Below are 19835 nucleotides of genomic sequence, written 5' to 3' on the forward strand. Positions count from 1 at the left end.
GTTAGAAGTGGGATTTTATATGTCTCCAAGTGTTTACTATGCAATTTTCAAGATTTATGATTTACTGCTTGAGGTGGTTTTTTTCATCTCCTTGAAAATCTCTGGGAGTCCACCTGCCTAATAGCATCCTGAAACATTTATTGTGTTTGGGTTTACTATGCAGGTAATGGAAGGGGAAGCATAAACTGATGAAAAACATTTCTCTGCTTCTTGTGCAAATATTGAATTCATGCAATGGTTGTGCTATCATCTAATAAACTCTTTTGCATTCCTCCTATATGAAAATATATGTGTCCAAATATTCATGGCTAAATAGAATCATCCTATGCATGAATTAGCATAATTCAGATTAAAGCAGTGGAATAAACCTTGAGAAATACTTCAAGAGGAAATAATTTTGTTGCCAAGTCACGTTTGCTGAAACAGAAATGTTTCTTTCAGATCAGTTTCTGAGCACCTGCTGGAAGTGTTGCTGTTCTGGACCCCATGTCCTGGTGTAGCCCCGTTCAGCCTCACACTGACCCTTCAGAGCTTGCATAGACTCAGGTACTTCTCATTTCTTTCAGCTGATCCATTTCTAAAGTTCCTGCTCACCACTCAACCCCTTGCTGGTCATTCAGTCACCCCAAGGCTCCAGTCACACTTGTGCTTTGGAAGGGACAGCTCTGGGGTGACAAGCCCATGAAAATGAAATGGCTTTTGTGGCACTGCTTTTCCTGGGCAACAGGATTTTCTGGGAACCAGAAACTCTGTGGCCAAAGGGCTGCTTGCTCTCCCAACCGTTCAAATAACCTCTCTGACTGGTGAGAGTTTCCTGTCAATGCAAGGGATGGGGGGAAGCCAAATGTGGGGGCATTCCCTTTCCACTCAGATCTCTGAGAAAAAATGAGTCATGGATCGGTTTCCACAGATCAGTGGCCACCACCCTCTGCCAGGGGACTGAGTTGCCAGGACAACTGTTGCCAAGACATGCTGCTTTTCCTAGGGAACCATTTCAGAGTGTTATTTCTGTACAGCAAACCATCTCCCATGTCTATTGTTACACCCACGTGAGAAGCTATCAGAGTTTTAGCTCCATGTGGAGATTGGGAAAGAGCATCAAGGGAAGAAAAGTTCAGTTACCAAAGAGGAATTTGTGATCCTAGAGGGATCTGCACAAACTTTGTGGTATGTCAGACCATACATGCATTCTGAAAACGGAGGTCCAAAAGCCCAGAGCTGGGAGCCTCTTCAAGCCATGAGATCAAAATAAATTCCCAAGCTTGTAACACTTTTTAAAAATATTTAGTTTGGAATAGGATAAGTCCTTGGGGATATTCTCCATGGTAATAAGTAGCTATATAAACTCTTGTGATTGAGTACAGTGGCTCTGACCAACCTTTGCATCCGCTAGAAGCAGCAGGTACCATCACCTCACCCAGCCTGGGAAATGTTTTTTTGGAATGACTGATATATCCTCAAAGGATCACTCTTCTCCCTTGGAAAATCACTGCTTGTGAATTTTATATCACCTGAAAAACTGCCTTAGCTCCACTTTGTTAGTGGTACATACACAGCAATACAGAATCCCATTTTTACAGATGTTTTTAGAGTTTATGATTCAACTGTACTCATTTCCATGTCTTTTTGTATAAAATTCTTTTTGTTCAAGTGGAAAATGGTTTTGATTATTCTATAACATGAGATAGCATTCAACTGAATGGCTGTAAGTTAGTGAAATGGATAAATTCCTCTGTTAAGAAATACAAAGAAATTTAACACTCTTCTTGTCCACCAGAGGTCCCTTACAGGCCGCTTTATTCACTGGTGGCTGTGCTTTCACTTGTCTGGTTAGCTTCTGTTGTCTCCCTTATGGAGTACTTTTGGATCAGCTCTTGAAATGCAGGTCCTGAAGATCCTATAATGACTTTGAATCTTTTCCAGAATCATTAAATTTAAGAAGAAGAAAGGAAAAATCCTACTGAAACATAATAAAAATCTTGAACTGTAGGGGCTCCCTTGATCCCATAACCTTGGTATCTACACCATGCTTCACAAGTTTTGCTGTGCATATTAAAGGTTCTTGAGTGTGAGACAACTCTATACCCTGTATTATTTAATCTATATGAGATTCTTATCAGCTCAATCTTCACAAAACCTTTCTCAATGTGCACTTAAGTTGAGAAGCAAAATGTGTTTACAGCTTCTGATACTTCAACTGTATGTGAATGTCAGCTCTTGTATGCTAGTGTAGGCTTGAGCTTCATAAACTTTTACTGCAAAATGATGAAAACCCTTGAGAAATCTTTACTTGACAGTTGTCAAATGGGAACAGCTCATCCAGCTTTGGCAAAAGCTGCCATTCTGTATCTTCTATTGCAGCCAGAGTGAAGAGCTGGAAATCTGCCATGGTGTTTTATGAGCCCTTAAGCATCAAGATCACCTGTTCATGGTCTGTGTTTGAAGGAGTCTCAGCAGAAAAGAATGTCCTTCCTCTTACATTTCATTTATAGTAGATGAAGGAAAGGCAAAGGAACAGAGTGGGAATATTCCTGTTCCTCCAAGTTGAATGAAGGACAGAAATTTCCCAGTAGAGTATATAGACCCCTTTAGCCCAACAATTAGATAATGTGTTCTGAGCTTTGTATGGATGGCATTTGTTTTTGTTTTGTTACTGTTTGATGGCAACATTTAACCACTTGCTCAGAGCATATAGTACTGAACAGTTCAGCATCATTCAGGTGTATCAGCATCAAAATATTTTTGTTTGATTCAGTTGAGTACATATTAAGGTGTAAACTCAGGTTTAACCATGAAGCATTGTTATTTACCTCCGTATCCAGGTGTACTGGAGCAGACAAAAACCTGTAATATTCTGTCTCTCTAGCTCCCTAATTCTTTTAATGCTGGGATAAAACCATAGCTATTCTCAAGGATAAAGATATAAATATGCACAGATTTACACTGTGCTTAGTTTTATCGTTGTACTAAACTATGAATTCTTTGCAGGAGTCAAACAGAAAGCTGGGTGCAAAGTGGCCTGGGGCTGGATAAAAACTATTATGGAGTCATGGGTGTCCCATCTGCAGATGCATTCCAAATATGTAAGGTAAGATCCCTTAAAGCTCCATGAAGCTGAAGAGAGAAATTTTTTTACTTTATAGTCAAACTTTTTTTGACTTCGTAGTCAAACTTTTATTATGTAATTGAAGTAGAAGAGCTGACTTGGGATGGTAAGAACAGCATCTTGATGTTATTTATCTTCATTCAGAATCTCATGTTTTAAAGCTCACATGTCTTTAACCTCAGATGACAGGAAACTCAGCAGATTTTCAGAAGAAGAGGAGAAGCTCAATACAGGTGTTCTTAATAACTGAGGGATCCTTTGGGAATCATCAACTTTGAATGTCAAACAGAACTTCCTCTGAATTAAGCAGGTTGTTTGGGTTTTTTGGTCTGGTCTGCTTCAGAACTGTCTCACTCTCTTAACAGCCTCTGTCAAGATTATGCTCAGCCTTGCAAGCTGTGTTTTTCCTGTGCCACTGTTCCTAATGTGTCCTACTGTAGAAATTCCCTTCTCCCTCACAAGAAGTTGATGCTTTTACCTTGTTCTTAATATACCAAGCAGTCACACGACACTTGAAGATTATATCACTAATGAGGCTTGACTATTTCAGGATAGAAAACAAAACAGAGAACAACTGTTCATGTGCACAGTCCCTTTGGCAGGCTGACAAGTCAAGAGAAATAAAGAACTTCAGCTCTGCTCCGTCCTTCTGATTGTGCAGAAGCATGGATGCATGGTAGGATACACAGACAAGGGATAAATCACTATTAATTCACAAGAAAATAATTCTGCATAGGACAGCTTCCATTTTATATATTTCTAAGAGCTCTAATTATGCTCACTGTATGAGCACCTATTAGGAATCGTGCTCCATGATGCCTGCTCTGAGGTTTTTTTAAGGCAAGGTTATTCCTAGAGTTTTGTTCTTCAAAAGTCTTTAATCCTGTCTCTAATTGTCTCAATGAAAAGTGTGAAACACTCTGTGAACTCCTGGTTACAGAATAAAAGCACTCTGATGGTCTGACATCAAAGAGAATCAGTGAGGTAGCTGTGCATTCCTACCCAGTGCTTTAACCATTTATTCTTTTGCAAGTGTCTGGGAGCTGTCACCCTGCTATGTTGTGATGAAAATAATTGGGTATACTTCTCACTTCTGTTATTCCCATATGATATTGCTGCTGGTGAAGAATACTCAAAAGTGATGGCTCCAAAGGAAAGTTTGAAGCTTCAAAAGCCAAGTGCTCTCCTGTGCTGAGCTGCTTCCTTCTTGAAGGAAATCTGCAGAGTTTCACTTGATATTCAAGAATGCACAGACATAAGACCACTCCCCCAAAATAATGGTCTGCAAAAAGAAGGTACATTCAAGGATCCAAACAGTGAGGAGCTCTCTATGCAAATGTGGAACCACAACCAAGTAATTCTGGAGAAAGATGTAGAGATAAGCAGATAAAGAAATTACAAACTCAGCTAAGAAAAACATTTAATAGTTTGTGAATACTAAGCCACCTGCCCTTATTATTTTTTATTTGTTGCTTAATGCAGATATTTACAATAGTCCTGTAAATTCTGTTCTTCATATAAACATCCTGGGTTTGGCAGAGTTTAGTGAAATTTCTGCTACGTGGAAGAACTATGTTTGAGCAAGATGGTGTCTTGACCTGGTGAGAACCTAGGAGTGGGGAAATTGCTGACAATCCTGTCTGCTTCATACTTCTGCTTTTGCAGGCAAGCAACCTCCAGGGAAGTTCAACAGCTGTACAACAAACCAGACATTTTTGTGGGTCACAAGGTTACGAGTTGAGTGCTGAATACCGTGTGTTGACAGCGTAGAGATCCCATGGCTGCCTCTTGGCCAAAACAGCAAATGTCAGCCTGGAAATTTCTGCTTCTTATTTAAAAAAACCTAACAGATCTCTAATTCCAAATCTCTTTTTAATGATGTTGGCTCTACAATGTTTTTTCAAATCATGTATGACAAGTAGCACTGCACTGAACTGATTGTTCATTATATTTTTACAGACACTAAATTTATCCTAGCTCTTGAATAGGAAAGATACAAGGCATTAACTGACAGCCTATAACTTCTCTATTTGATGCCACCACATAATAGCTTCAGAATGGAATCCTGGGAACAAAACCCCTCCTGACACTGCTGCACTCTCTGATTGAGAGCTCGAACTTTTGCAGATGGAAACATCTAACAGACCTTAGTCTTAGTAAGAAAATTTTCTGCAAGCAAAATTGCTGAAATGTCTCTTCCTCAGGATTAAATTTTATGTTATCAATGTTACAGAGCCACCTAGCACACAATGTAGTTTCTGTGTCCACACAATGGTACCTTGGCCAGCTGGGCAGTGCCAGCTCTGTTGCAGGAGAGGCAGTCACTGCAGTAAAACAGGTCTCAAACAGCCCTTCCTCTCCTAGGTCACTGAAAACTGGATCCACTGACTGAAAAAAGGGGAAAAACCTTACAGTCAAAACCCAGTGCCTGCAGCTTGCTGATTCCTGAGTTGTTCATTTGCACTGTGCCACAGCCCAAGGCCAGGCAAAGAGCAAATGGCTCACCCCCAGGGCAGCCCCTGTAAATAGGGGTGGGAGACTGAGGTAGGCAATCACCAGGATTGTGCAACGCAGAGATAAGAGAGGAACCCCTTACCTAAACAAAGCATAAAATAACAGCTTTTAGTAGAAATGCAGAGGATATACCTTTTTCTTTTGGCAGCCTTGTCCTCATGCTAAAAATCCAGCCAGTTTCTGTTTCACTTGTTTCTCCAGCTCTCTGTTGTGCTGGCTGCCAGGCAAGCCAAGCTTCCCTGTGTACTGCTGTGGCAGAGGTGTGGGAAGTGAAGAGTTCCCTTGCTGAGATGAGTGTTTGTGCTGGGGCCTTGCAGCCTTTGCAAGTTGATGCAGACACGATGGTTTGGAGGGACTTTTGTGGGCTGACAAGGAGGGCTGTCAGGAGGGTGGAACCTCACTAAGAGCATTCTGGCCCTGAGTAGTCTGTGCGTAAATATGGGTTTTCTAGGACTTTAATTCAACAGGGCTGTCCTCTGCTGTCATGGTTTGGGATTTTGGGCTGATGACGAAGAATTCTCACCTCCAAGACCACATCTGGTGGTCTTGACCACCTGCTGCCTCACCAGGTTCCCCTCTCTGCCATTACCTGCATTAGGTCAATCATGGCTTAAAGCATATTATAAGGAGGAAAAATGAGTTACCTGAGACATCTGCCTCAGGAAAAGGACTTTCCTAACTAGCTACCTCCTAAATATAAGTTTCAGGGCATCTTTCAAAGCCTAATTCTGATTTCTGCTGAGAAATCTCAAACTGTGTAAGCTTTGGGACCTGAAGACTGCCATTAAATCCACACAGTGTGATTCTCCACATGGAATTGTCTATCCTTCTAGAAGTGTGAATTGCAAAACCTGTTTTGGGGTTTGTTTTTTTTTATTTCCAGCTCCATAAGATCTATTCAATTTTTGTGAGAAATTTGGTGCATTTTGCTTTTTTTAATCTAAGCTGTTGCTGGTGCTAATTGTCATCAGTTGCCTTGGAAAGTGATGTTATTGCTGGGAAAACCTGCCACCATTTTGTCAAAGTGTAAACAGGCACTTTGGCTCTTCTAGAATAAAGTATTGGAGCACCCTGGAAAACTATGGATGTAAATAGATTTTAGCTCCTGGCTGGCAAAACCAACAGAGATTTGTGTGAGGTTGAATCGCTGCCGGGAGCGAACTTATCTAAAGGCTTACATTTTGTTTTCAAGTTTTCTTTTATTTTGAGCTTTGTCTTGTTACCTTCAAGGGTGGCACCAGCAATGCCAACTTCCCTAGTATTGTATAATTAACACACTACAGAAAATCAGCAGAAGAAAATCCTTACAGGGTATTAAGAACTGTCTGGATTCCATGGAATTGGATAAGAAATATAAACCAGGATTCAAGTTTGTTGTACTAGTTAGCTAAATACCTTCCTTCTTTTATTTTAATAAGCACCATTGCTCCAAACTTTGATGGGAGCCTAATGGAGGAAGCACAAAGAAGAATACAGAAAAATGGTGCTTCTTAACCTCTGCTTTTTATCCTAATTACAATGTTCCTACAGTAATAGTCTAATGATTATACTCTATATGGTACTTTATCAAATGAAACCTGACAGGGGAAGCTGCTCTCTGTGGGAAATCTTTTCTGAAGATTAAAATAAAGAGAAATAATTGAGGTGAATAGCAGAATTCATCCTGGATTAGATTTTTCTCTTTTTACCCAAATCTGTCAACCAAATGGTGTTTCCTGAGGCTTCTCTTTTTTTGACTGGTAGAACTGGGAAAATTAAGAGAAATTAAGGCCACTTGCCTTTAATATGTAGCTTATGTACTATAAGTTTGTCACAAGTCTGTGGTAGTTTAATTTGGGGGGGGTTTCACTTAAAGAGAATACATGGGTGTGATTGCCTCACATTTGACACTCATATTGCAAACAAGGGCAATCACTGTGGTGCAGCCTGTCAGAGCTTTTACCTTATGATGTTTCTATCTGTTACTGCTGTTCTGCTCAGAGAGGGCAGCAAAGGATTGCAGATCTTTTGGAATCCAAAAGGAGCTCAGCTCTGAGATGTATTACTGAGGAAAAATGTGTCTTTTTAATATACAAAGGAGAAATAAGGGAGGCATTCAGATCATTGGTGCTCAAAGATACTTGAGCTTTTTGTCCTTTAAGGTGTGGGTGTATGCAATTAGTGGAGATTCTGATAAGAGAAGCACTTAATCACTTTGAGCTTTGGCATTTCCTGATAGGTGTGGAGTCTCTGCAGAAACACAATGAGCTGCTGAGGATTCATCCTCAGCTGGAATGTCGTATGATTCATTTGGCATGAACATAAAGGCTGTACATTTCAACATATAATGAACAAAACACTGAAATGAATTTGTAGCACGGTGAGATTAATGACTGTTGTGATATTAGGTATTTTCATTAGACCTCAAGACATTCAGACTGTTTTAAGTTTGGTTGTTTCTTTTCAATATGCACAGATACCATCAGGGGCTAAATGCTATGATTCAGACACTATCCCTTTTGCCTGAAGACAGGAGTGTGTTTCCCAGGTAACGCCTCAAAATTATGCAAATGGAGAAATTTATTAAATTACTGATTTGTCATGGATAAGTGGACTTAGAAATGATTCTTTTTCATCCTTTCAATGCTTTGGCTTTCACTGCTAGGAGTAAGAAGTTCAGTTAGCACAGAAAAACCTGCAAAGACAATTTATTCCTGCCCAGAAGTTCAGTGCAGTGCTCCTGCAGCCAGTGTCTTCCCAGCTAGAGATGGTCCCAAAGGTGCAAAGGGTGAGCAGGTACAGAGTCATGACCACGTAGCAATACTGTAATTTTGACACTCCCTATCATCCCTTTACTCTTGTTTCATGCCTCCTTCAATCTTTCATTTTGTCTCTTTACTTCTCTCATTTTCTTCTGCCCCACTAGCCTTTTGCAGGCTCTGCACAATTTCAGGAAGCTGAACATGCTTTCTGCATTTATAATGCTACTCTAGATACTTGGCTTTTAATAAATAAAAAAATAATATTGTACATTTTCACAGCAACCCATAAAATAGAGATGTAATGAGATTTTAATCTGTTCGTACCATTTGTACTCTGAATCACTTCCTATTATCTCCTACTAAATTATTAGTGCTCCTTCTTTCCAGGGGCCAGCTCTCAAAACCAGAAATCATGCTTGCTAGATTTGCCTCCTAATCTGATGGTCATAACTTGATTGCTTCATCAACAGCAGAATTCCCCCAAGGTGTGATTTGTCAGGTAATTTTTTTCATGTGCTGCTCCAAGCAGCAAATGGCTCCAAAACTTTTTCTGCCATGTGGCAGAACCCAGTTACACTCTGCCAAGTGACCAAACCAGCTTCTGCCCAAACTCTTAATAAGTACACATGAAATTGTATATTTTCTTACTATATCACATCTGTGTTATCATGTGTAACCCACCCACCTTGGAATGAGGTGCTTGCCTTCCATCCACAAAGCAAAGTCTGAACATTACCACTTCATAGTGTTATGAACAAAAATTCAGTTAATGTTTTTTTTGTGGGAGGGAGTTGCAGGGACTCCTGTTGGGTCGGTCTCTGCCAGGATACTTAGTGCTTTGTTATAGTAATACCGGGTCGTTGAGGCTTATCTCTTCTTTTGTATTAGTAAAAAAGCCTGGCTAGGTGCGGTGGACCCTTCCCCGAGGCTGTGCTCTCTTACAACATAGGGAAGACACCTGAGAGGGTGGGGGGGTTTATGCAAAGTGACTCCAAGACCAGCATGCTTTGTGGGACCCCGACTCCAAACCCACGGAAAAAACCCCAAAAACAACGAGCCACCCAAGAATTGAGAGACTAAAATGATGTCTGGACATGAGGAGCCGATGGCTGAGCCTGCAGAGATGCAGAGCCCCTCTCGCCCTGAGCAGGGAGTGGTTCCAACGCCGGGACTAGCCACCTGGGAAGCTCACAGGATCAACATCTGACGGGGACCTCACGCCCTAAAGCTCCCACAAGGACTGGATCCCCCGGCTCTGCCCCTAGTGGACGGAGCTGCGCTTATCCTCCTCCTCTGAGTCGCCCTGGGAGACGCGACGGGGACTGCAGCCCTGCCGAGCCGCCCAATCCTGAGCTGATCACTTTTAATAAAGGCATTATAAAGGAGAAGAAGTCTCCTGGCCATGTTTATTTCAGCTGGGGGCACTCGTCCGGGATAGCCACGCCGCAAGAAGACTCAAGACTGGCCATCTTGGACTTCAGGACAGCTGGCTACCAGGACCAGAGGGATCAGCTCAGGAGCAGCGACACAGAGGAGCACCGGAGCACCGGATTGGTGAGAAAGCCGGTGGCGGGAGCGGGAGACGTGCGCATGTGTGTGTGAATGAGACGAAGGCCGGCAGCCGGACCTTCGAAGCGAGAGCGGACCTCTCAGTACCGCGGTTCCGGACTCCTGCGAAGGGGCCGGCCGGGAACAGGGGGCGGAGCTTGGAATTAGCGTGAGTGAGTCGTCTCCCAAGGGGGAATAAAGGGCCCCCCCCCTCCGGGCGTGCGGAGGGAATATTTGTATGAGTGGCACGCACCCAAAATAGGCCCTGACAGAGGGAAGTCAGGCGGATTTGTCAGTCCCGAGAAGGATTCGGGTAGCAGTTGTAAGTCTCGAGAAGGATTCGCGTAAGATTTTGTCAGTCCCGAGAAGGATTCGGGTAGCTCATAAGCCCTGCAGGCAAAAGTAAGTCCTGGCACAGGAACCAGGCAAAAACCCCAGCGAAGGAGGCTGTGGTTTGCTTTTAAGTCCTGATACGGTGAAGCCTAAAAATTGGCGGGTTAGGCAAACTAAAAATCAGGCAGTTGTTTTTCCTGACTGAGGGAGTCAGGCACGACCCGGATTCTTAGGCCGAGGTTTCGTGTGTTCAAGTCCAGATAGATGTAAGACCTGACGTGGGGAAAGTTGGGCAGTCAAGAGATTGGGCAGTTGTTTCAGTATAAAGTCCTGAGCATCAGGCAGAAATTTTGAAGTTTCAGTGGAGGAGGCTGAAGCTCCTCAAAGAAGGTTCCTTTTGAAATTACCGGTCAGTAAAGGCACCTTTGGGATTTTTTTACTGTTGAGACCTGTAAAATGGGAGGGTGTAATAGTAAAAAGACCGGCAAGAGGCTGAGGGACATACCTCCCAATAGTCCCTTAGGAGAACTGTTAGTAAAATGGGATTCTATAGAGGCCACGGAGGGATTAGATAAAATTAAAATGATCCATTATTGTATGGAAGTGTGGCCAGAATTAGAGTTACAAGGAGGATGGCCTTGGTGTGGGACGAAGGATAAATGGATGTGCCAACAATTAAATAATTATCTGACAGCTCGAGGAGATACTGATCCTGAGCAATTATTGTATGTAGCTTGCTGGTTAAAGAGCGCTGTTGGGGATGAAGGGGTGCGAATTTGTAAGGTACAGAGGAAGAAAGAGGGGAATGAAGGAGGGGATGATAGGAAAAGATGGGATCCCCTGGATTATCTGCCTCCTTCTGCCCCTCCACCTTATAATCCTCTTCTTCAAGCACCTCAAATGGCAGGTCCGGTTCTTCCCCCGGCTGCCATCTCACTACCACCTGTTCAAACTCCTCCTTCTACCTCTTCAGCTTCCGCTATGATAAACCCAGTATCCCCTCCAGTTCCCTCTGCACCACCACAAGTGCCTACTCCACCTGCTGCATTCTCCACCCCTTCTCCAGCTCCACTTAATATTCGCTCAGGCTCTTCTCCCCCTCCTATTGCTGTCCCTTTACCTCCTCCTAGTTGGGGCACAAATGGCTCCTCGCCCGATAAACAGCTATCAGCAAATACACCTGCTGATGGGCAGAAAGTTCAGGGTAACCCAGATATCCCTCAAAGTAGTTTGGCATCTGAAGATGGGCCGTACTGTGGTACCAGATCCAAGACCTCCAAGGCAGAGAGACTCTTTCCCCTCAGAGAGGTTCCTATGGGAGGAGTAATGGGAGGTGTTGGCTTTGTGAATGCTCCCCTAACTGCTTCTGAGGTGAGAGGATTCAAGAAAGAATTGGGGCATTTAGTTGAGGACCCAGTGGGCATAGCTAACCAAGTGGATCAATTTCTAGGTCCAAATATCTACACTTGGGGGGAGATGAATTCCATCCTGAGCATATTATTTTCTCCAGAAGAGGTCCAGATGATTAGGGTGGCTAGCATAAGAATTTGGGAGAAGGATAACCGTCCAGGACCCCAGGTGCCATCAGGCGAACAGAAATTGCCACTAACAGATCCCAGCTGGAACCCTAACCAGGAGGAGGGGAGGAAGGCCATGATGGAATACAGGTCTTTGATAATAAGGGGGATCAAAGAGTCAGTTCCCAAAGGAACTAACACCCAATTGGCATTTGAGGGTACACAGGAGAAAGATGAAGCTCCTGCTGCCTGGCTAAATCGCCTAAGGCGGAACTTCCAGTTGTACTCTAGAATAGACCCAGACACCCCAGAAGGTCAAATGCTACTAAAAGTCCAATTTGTTACCAAATCTTGGCCTGATATAAGGAGAAAACTGGAAAAGATGGAAGATTGGCAAGAGAAGGACATTAATGAGTTATTAAGAGAGGCATTGAAGGTGTATTTAAGGAGGGAGGAAGAAAAGGCAAAGGCCAAGGTTAAGATCATGGTTGCTGTAGCTAGAGAAAGTGCAGGGTGGGCAGGACCACCACCAGGAGGAGGCAAGGATAGGCCTCTTGTACTGTCAGGTGCAACGGTGATGGAGACACCTCAAGGCCCTTTGAGAGGACGACATTGCTATTACTGTGGAGAGCCAGGACACACCAGAAGGTTTTGTAGAAAGCTCAGTCTCGATGTGGCAATAGCCAGGGAACAAGATGATGTCTGGAAAGATCCTTAGAGGTGATGAGTAGAGGGTCAGGGGCTTTATACTTTAGGGGACCCAATGCAACATCTAGAAGAGCCCTTGGTAAACTTTGAAGTGGGACCCTTAAATGAGGAATTTGAATTCTTGGTTGATACAGGAGCAGATAAGTCCTGTCTCAACAAAGTAACATCTGAAGTTAGAAAAAAACAGCTAGGTAGAAAGGATATCCAATACCACCGAAACTGGCCAGTAAAAACTAAACTTGTAATAAGTGGTGTGAAAGTAAAAGGTACCTTATTGTTGTCTTGTTGTGAGTGTGAGAGTGAGTCAGAAGAAAAGTCAGCCTCAACTTCCCGGGCAGGTGGGAAGGGGGCAGTGGAAGTGTGTGTGTGTGTGACCTGCAAACCAGACTAGTACTCCCCAGATGTGTGAGTGAGCCGTAGCTGTAAGAGCGTGAGTGACACGCAGGCAGCCTCACAGGTGAATGTGCACCAGAGGCAACCAGAGTCTGGGCCCTTCCAAGAGACCCAGAGATACTGAGACCTGTGGGCCAACCCCAAGGTGAAAGGGGGGGGCTATAGGGACCCGTGATTTTCTAGCAATAAGTTTGTGTCTTAAAGGTGTGGAGGAATGTGTGAAAGTGAATGAGAAATGAGAGAGTGAATATAGATGAGTTAGAATAGAAGTAATGTAGATTGTGCATTACAAGTTTTACCACATCTCCTTAGAGGGAAGTGTATTGTGTAAAAGAATGGTGTAAGGAAAAATTTAGGTGTAACGGGTTGAAAGAAATATTTAAGCTGTAAGTGAAAGTAAGAAACAGAAGCAAGAGATAAATAAGATCTTGAAAATAGAACAGAAAACCACGGAATTAAATACACAGAAAAAATAGGAGAATAAAAGTACTTTGAGAGTTAAGCTAGCTGAGAAATACAACTCCTTGCAAAATACAGAGTATGTAGAAGTTGATGAGACAAACATACAAGCTATGGAAAAAGAGAAATTACTGATAACATTAAACAGAGAAGCTGAGTTTTGATAAAATCATTAACAGTAGACCATTAATGCCTGTGTTTGAAAGCCCGTTTCAGGTGTTCTTCATTACTAAGACGGTTGGACTCACATCACTCTCACCCCTGGTATTGGACCAGGATTCAACACCAAGTTTTACCCTCTGGCATTCTGGTACTGGACCGGACGCCACCCCTGTCTCCGTCTGGCATTGGGCCAGACTCTCAGTTTCTACGTCTGGCATTGGGCCAGACTCCCAGTTTCTCCTTGTGGCATTGGACCGGACTACACCCCTGTCTACTTCTGGCATTGGGCCAGACTCCCAGTTTTCCCCTCTGGCATTGGGCCAGAGTCCACACCACTCACCTCCAGGCACTGGACAAGGATTCATCCACATCACAAGTTAATTCACCTGAGTATACTGAGATTTAAAGTTGACTCTCAGAAGGAAGAGTCAAAAAGACTGAACTGTATGGGAAAAAAATTGGTATCAGAGTTCTAATATTGCTTAAAATGTTTCAAAACTGTTTTGTGTAAATGATGTTGGTAAAAAGTTTAAGGCTGTAAATAAGTAATTCTAGTTTAAGTTCCCCAATATACTTCTAAAGACTCCAGGTTAACCCTCTACAGAACACTCCCCTGGGGGGGGAAACTAAAATTTGTAGGGAACAGACCAAGAGAGGCTTAACCAGAGAAGTGGGTAGAAGGGACTCTAAAGAGCTTGGAAGCTTCTCCTCAGGAAAAAATTCCCCAAGAGGCAAGGCCGGGTGGGCAGGCTGTGCAAGATGACCCATACCGGACTCTTGGGAAGGGTAGTAATGCTGGCTCTGATTGCTGGTGGTGCTCAGGGGAGCCCAGCTGAGCCGTGCAGAGAGTGCTACCAACCCCTCTATGAGGAGGAAGAGAGCTCCTTGTTGAGAGTCCACATCAGTTCTAACCCTGATTGTGTTAACCTCTCCCAATTGGTCCTTTATGAGAAAAATAAGAGAGTGTATTGGATAGCCCAGAATACTGCCACTTTTAGGCAGCCACTCCTAGGAGAGTGCCCTATAGAGGAAGCCTGGTTTTGCTTTGAATGTGATGCCGCTGAAACAAGCTCAGCAGATCTAGCAAAAAGCAAAGAAATGGTGAAAATGGTAAGAAAAACTGTTTGTTACAAGTATTTATATGAGTGTACTGGAAAAGAGATAAACCCCTTTTGGAACACATTTCAAGGGAGCTCTAAATCCCTAAGTTTGATCTCATCTGGCAACTGCATTGCTAGGGTGATAACACCAATTTTCTTATTACCCAAAGAAACTGGATCAAGTTTGGGAGTTCCTATATATAATGATTTGGGAGAAATTAAACAAAACCGGGAAAGTGAAATAGAAATTGGGAAAATCCAAAATTGTAAAAGCCAAGTTTAGATCCCAAAATCTGTGTTAAACAAAGTCATCCGGCTACAGGCAGTGTTAAAAATAAAGAATTCAATTATTAGGGACATTTCAAACGAAATAAAAAGATTGGCATGTGTAAATAATCAAGATCAAACTCCTACACTTGATCCCAGTGGGTGGGAGAATTTAGAGATTTTCAGAAAATATGTATGGGAAAAAGTGGTTTTTCTCGCTGTGTGTGTACTTGGAAGATTGCTCTTTTTACTATGCTTATTTGTCTGTTTTAGTAAAACAGTATTGGCTGTACAAACCAATCTGGAAAAACCAAGCAAAGTAACAAGGTTAAGTAAGCATGATTACCAAAGTGCACAAGAGATTTATAGTAGATTCAAAACAAAAAATTGTGAGTTGATGCGAGCTTAAGAATTTAAGCTCGATCAAAGAAAAAGAGGGGGGACTGTTATGAACAAAAATTCAGTTAATGTTTTTTTTGTGGGAGGGAGTTGCAGGGACTCCTGTTGGGTCGGTCTCTGCCAGGATACTTAGTGCTTTGTTATAGTAATACCGGGTCGTTGAGGCTTATCTCTTCTTTTGTATTAGTAAAAAAGCCTGGCTAGGTGCGGTGGACCCTTCCCCGAGGCTGTGCTCTCTTACAACATAGGGAAGACACCTGAGAGGGTGGGGGGGTTTATGCAAAGTGACTCCAAGACCAGCATGCTTTGTGGGACCCCGACTCCAAACCCACGGAAAAAACCCCAAAAACAACGAGCCACCCAAGAATTGAGAGACTAAAATGATGTCTGGACATGAGGAGCCGATGGCTGAGCCTGCAGAGATGCAGAGCCCCTCTCGCCCTGAGCAGGGAGTGGTTCCAACGCCGGGACTAGCCACCTGGGAAGCTCACAGGATCAACATCTGACGGGGACCTCACGCCCTAAAGCTCCCACGAGGACTGGATCCCCCGGCTCTGCCCCTAGTGGACGGAGCTGCGCTTATCCTCCTCCTCTGAGTCGCCCTGGGAGACGCGACGGGGACTGCAGCCCTGCCGAGCCGCCCAATCCTGAGCTGATCACTTTTAATAAAGGCATTATAAAGGAGAAGAAGTCTCCTGGCCCTGTTTATTTCAATAGGAACTGTGACACAAAATTCCAGTGGCATGCACTGAGATTCTGTATAGACATCTTCTGGTCCACTACTCCTCTGTGTGCCTCTGCAATTCCATGGTTGAAATAAGCAAAGCCAGCAGTATCTTTCAACAAACTACTCCAGAGAGGAATCCTTAATAATGCTGTGATTTAGCTCATTTTCTAGATCATACCCTGTGATGTGGGATTGGATTACAGCTGAACAAGATTGGCTTTCTTGTTTAAAAGGATGGAATAACATGAGGGCATTTATTTCATGGATTTTCAGTGCCATATGTAGGGGTAGTAAATGCTTTTTCATCAAAGTAATGCATTTCCTAGGAAATGAAGATTTCCATGGGAATAATTCAATTTTCCTGAGATGTTTTTATTTTCCTGGGGGTGGGCAGGTGGAACACCAAGGGGGAAGGAGTTGGTGTTAGATGCTCTCTTAAAGCACTAAGGAAACATAGTGGGAGAAAAATTTAGGAAACATTTGAATCATTTTTTATTTTAAGTTAAATTCTACGAGAAGAATTGAGAGACCTATAGAGTTTCCCTGGAAAAGTGAGACATTCAGGAATAAAAGGAACTTTAGAACTACAAGGAGAGAGTGGAATAAAGGTGAATATGGAGGTAAAAAATAAATTTCTCATGTTTCTATAGTCTGTTTTTCAAACTTTTACTATATTCTCCAAAAAATATTTGTGTTAGTGTCTTTCATTTCAGGAAAGGTGTGAGTTCCAGAAGTGTGAGGAGCAGAAAAAGAAACTATCTGTTACAGAGGAGATGAGCTGCCCAACAGAACTGGAGGGAGAAATTGTCTGGAATGAGTCACCAGCTTGTTGTTTTCTGTGGGTGAAATACCAAGCCCTCTATCTCATGTTAAAAACAGCATTTTTTCTTCTCTCATTCTTTGCCTGTTCATGAGTTTTTGCTCCAACTTTAATTAATTTTACAATGTTTACATGTGTTTTGCCTGTGAGAACTGGGCTTTTCCCTCTGAACAGAAGATGACTTTGGCAGCCCTGAGAATTCAAAGCTTATCCAAGTGTTCACTTTGGTCAGGGATAAGGCACTCCCAGTTGGATAAATTCCCTGAACAAATCTGCAGTGTGGCCTGTGATTTCTGCTCTGGAAACCAAATATCTCTTTCACGTGGCATCAGATTACAGGAGAGCTGAGCATCTTGGAGACAGGTATTGTGCAGTCATTTTGGTATAAATTATTTAATAACAGCCTTGAGTCCCACTTATAGTAACTGATGACTTGCAGAGACAAGTAACTGCTTTGGAAACAGAAGCACAGATTTTGGAGGCTGAATTCAATAGACACAAAAAAGGTAAGGTAAAGGTAAGTATAATTTTTGGCCTGGTAAAATGATGGATGTGCTTGTGCTGTGCTCCTAAAAGGGGCCTGGAATACCAAGATAAAGGGTGTATTTATAATTGTTCTCTCTTGGAGATTCAGTTTTGAATCTCCTAGTAAAATACAGATTTCATCTTTTAAATCATTATGTGTTAAATGTGTGGTTCAAGGGTAATAAGTTATGGCATGCTCAGCAGGCTGGTGGTTCTTTCTGCCTGAGTTCCTCATAAATACAGCGTGAGAGAAGCACTTGCTAATAATCTTGAAACAAATGAAAAATTTGTCTCTATTTCATCTTGGAGCTGAGCTGTAAACTTGGAGAGAGTGCTCTCTAGATGCAGCTTCTGATACATTCTTTTATGATGTAAATAATGGACAGTGCATACAGCCCTATGTTTCTTCAGTATTTAGTGATGCCTTTGCTCCTGGGGCACTTTTATTCTGGTTCTAAAATTGACTGATAATGATCACTTAGAGCCTAGAGTGGTATTTATCCTCTGACTACAGAAGTCCACTGCAGCAGCTACTGACATGGAAATAATTTCTGTTTTGAAGTTTCAGCTATTTTCATGCAGCCCTTCCCATGTGATTGGAAAATGAATTGTGCTGTAACTACAAAGAGGAATAAAACAGTAAACCAGCCAGGCAAGCTGCTTTGTGCGCAGTACAAAATCATGAGAAGAGAATAAAATGATGTGTTCTGGCAATCTATAGGCATCAGCTGAGGTACAGGAGATATAAATCAAGATTTAGATGCAGTGGAAAGCAGATTTTTTCTGTCTTAAATTCAATCCAAAAGCCTGCTACTGAAATGTTCTCCAAGTGGAATTTAGCTCATGCAGAAAAAAAAGGAAAAGGCCCTGTTTATGTGATAGGTCCTTAATGTGAGGGAAGTGATCCTTTTTATGATTTTCTTGATGGGAGCTTCTTTCACCTCAGGTGAACTACAAAATTATGGACTGTATTCCCTAGGAATGGGTGGATATCATGATAACAAAGCCCTACAAGTACAAGTACTACAAGTTTGACAATTAAGAAAAATGTTTCCATTGAAGGCTGAAAGTGTTTAACCATGGAGGAGCAGATTTTCAATTTGTCTTCCACTTAGTTTAGGACTAAGCTAAGTGCCTCTATGGAGAGAAGGATTGTGGCTGCCCTGGCAAGTTGTGGACCCATGGGAACATAGAAATATGTCTGTACAGAGGAGCAATTGATGCCCAGATCATCAGTTTTATAGCTGTTATTTTCATTGCCTAATTCCCTGTCTACCTTTATAAGTAATGACATTTATTTTCTCTGCACTAGGTTATACAGGTACAGCAAAAAAGCAATTACTGAAATTGGTAAAGGATATGAATTTTCCAGAGTGTGATTTATCCACTGATCTGCTTCATGCCTTCCTTGTCATTACTGGCAAAGTATCTTTGCAGTTCTTAAGTGCACTGCATTCCTTTTCTGCATTAATTGGTGTCCTGCAGCTATGAAAAACAGACTGTTTAAAATTTTGCCTGGGAATTTTTAATCAATAGTTATTACCTAAAAACATGGGAAATGGTGCAATATTTAAAAGATGTATTTGGGTTTAGGGATCAGAAATTGTTCAGTCTCCAATGCATTCATTTGGAATGATTATGTAAGTCTATTTTGAGACTGTCTCCAAAAACCACTGTGAACTGTTTTGAGACCATTTCATCTGGAGCTCGACTAAGAGTAGCGATAGATTTTTCTCCCAGTGCATCAGCCAGAAGGTTGCAATGACTAAACCACCGATTTGAAAAAAAAACCAAAAAAACACTCAAAAAACTGGAGTAGTATTTTGTAGATATGAATGGTTGCTTTCTCTCAACCGTTTTGTGGGGGCTTTTTTAGAAATATTATTCCTGCTGCCCTATCAGCCACGTTCTCAAGAGTTAACCTCTTAAGTGTGATTTAGACTGATTTTTACATTATTTTTCCCAGCAAATCTCCATTAGAGTTGAGAAATTTATGAAGCTTCTTGTAACCTTAAGTTAATATTTATTTTCAGAGAGGACTGTGCTTCATTCAAATGGCATCTGTACAAATCACAAACTGGTTTGCAGGTAAGTGCAAAAGTTCTCTTATGCTAAACACACTGGAAGTTCCCAAAAGCAGAATGGGAAAACATTCCTATTGCATGCTCAGTTTCCTATGGCCCAGAGTTATCAGATAATTAACTTTTAAACCAGGCTGTGTACAGGAAAGGCATATTTGGCCCCAGCAAGGATTGGGTCTATAGAACATCTGAGCTGCACTTCTTGGAATAAACTCCCAGTCCTTGAGCTTTAGGTTCCTTCTGGTGTCACTTCTCATTTCCAGTATTTCCTGTCCTGTTGGCTCACCCTGGTGTAACCATCTCAAGGGAAATGCTCCCCCAGCTCTAACACCTCCTGTGCAGAAGGGAAGCTGTGCTGAAGGGAAGAATTTTTCTTTTGAGAAAACGAAACTGCTCTTTATTACAGTGGTGAAAATTCATCTCTGCTGGAAAAGC

The sequence above is a fragment of the Zonotrichia leucophrys genome, chromosome 6 (assembly GCF_028769735.1).
Source record: "Zonotrichia leucophrys gambelii isolate GWCS_2022_RI chromosome 6, RI_Zleu_2.0, whole genome shotgun sequence".
In the NCBI taxonomy this organism is placed as follows: Eukaryota; Metazoa; Chordata; class Aves; order Passeriformes; family Passerellidae; genus Zonotrichia; species Zonotrichia leucophrys.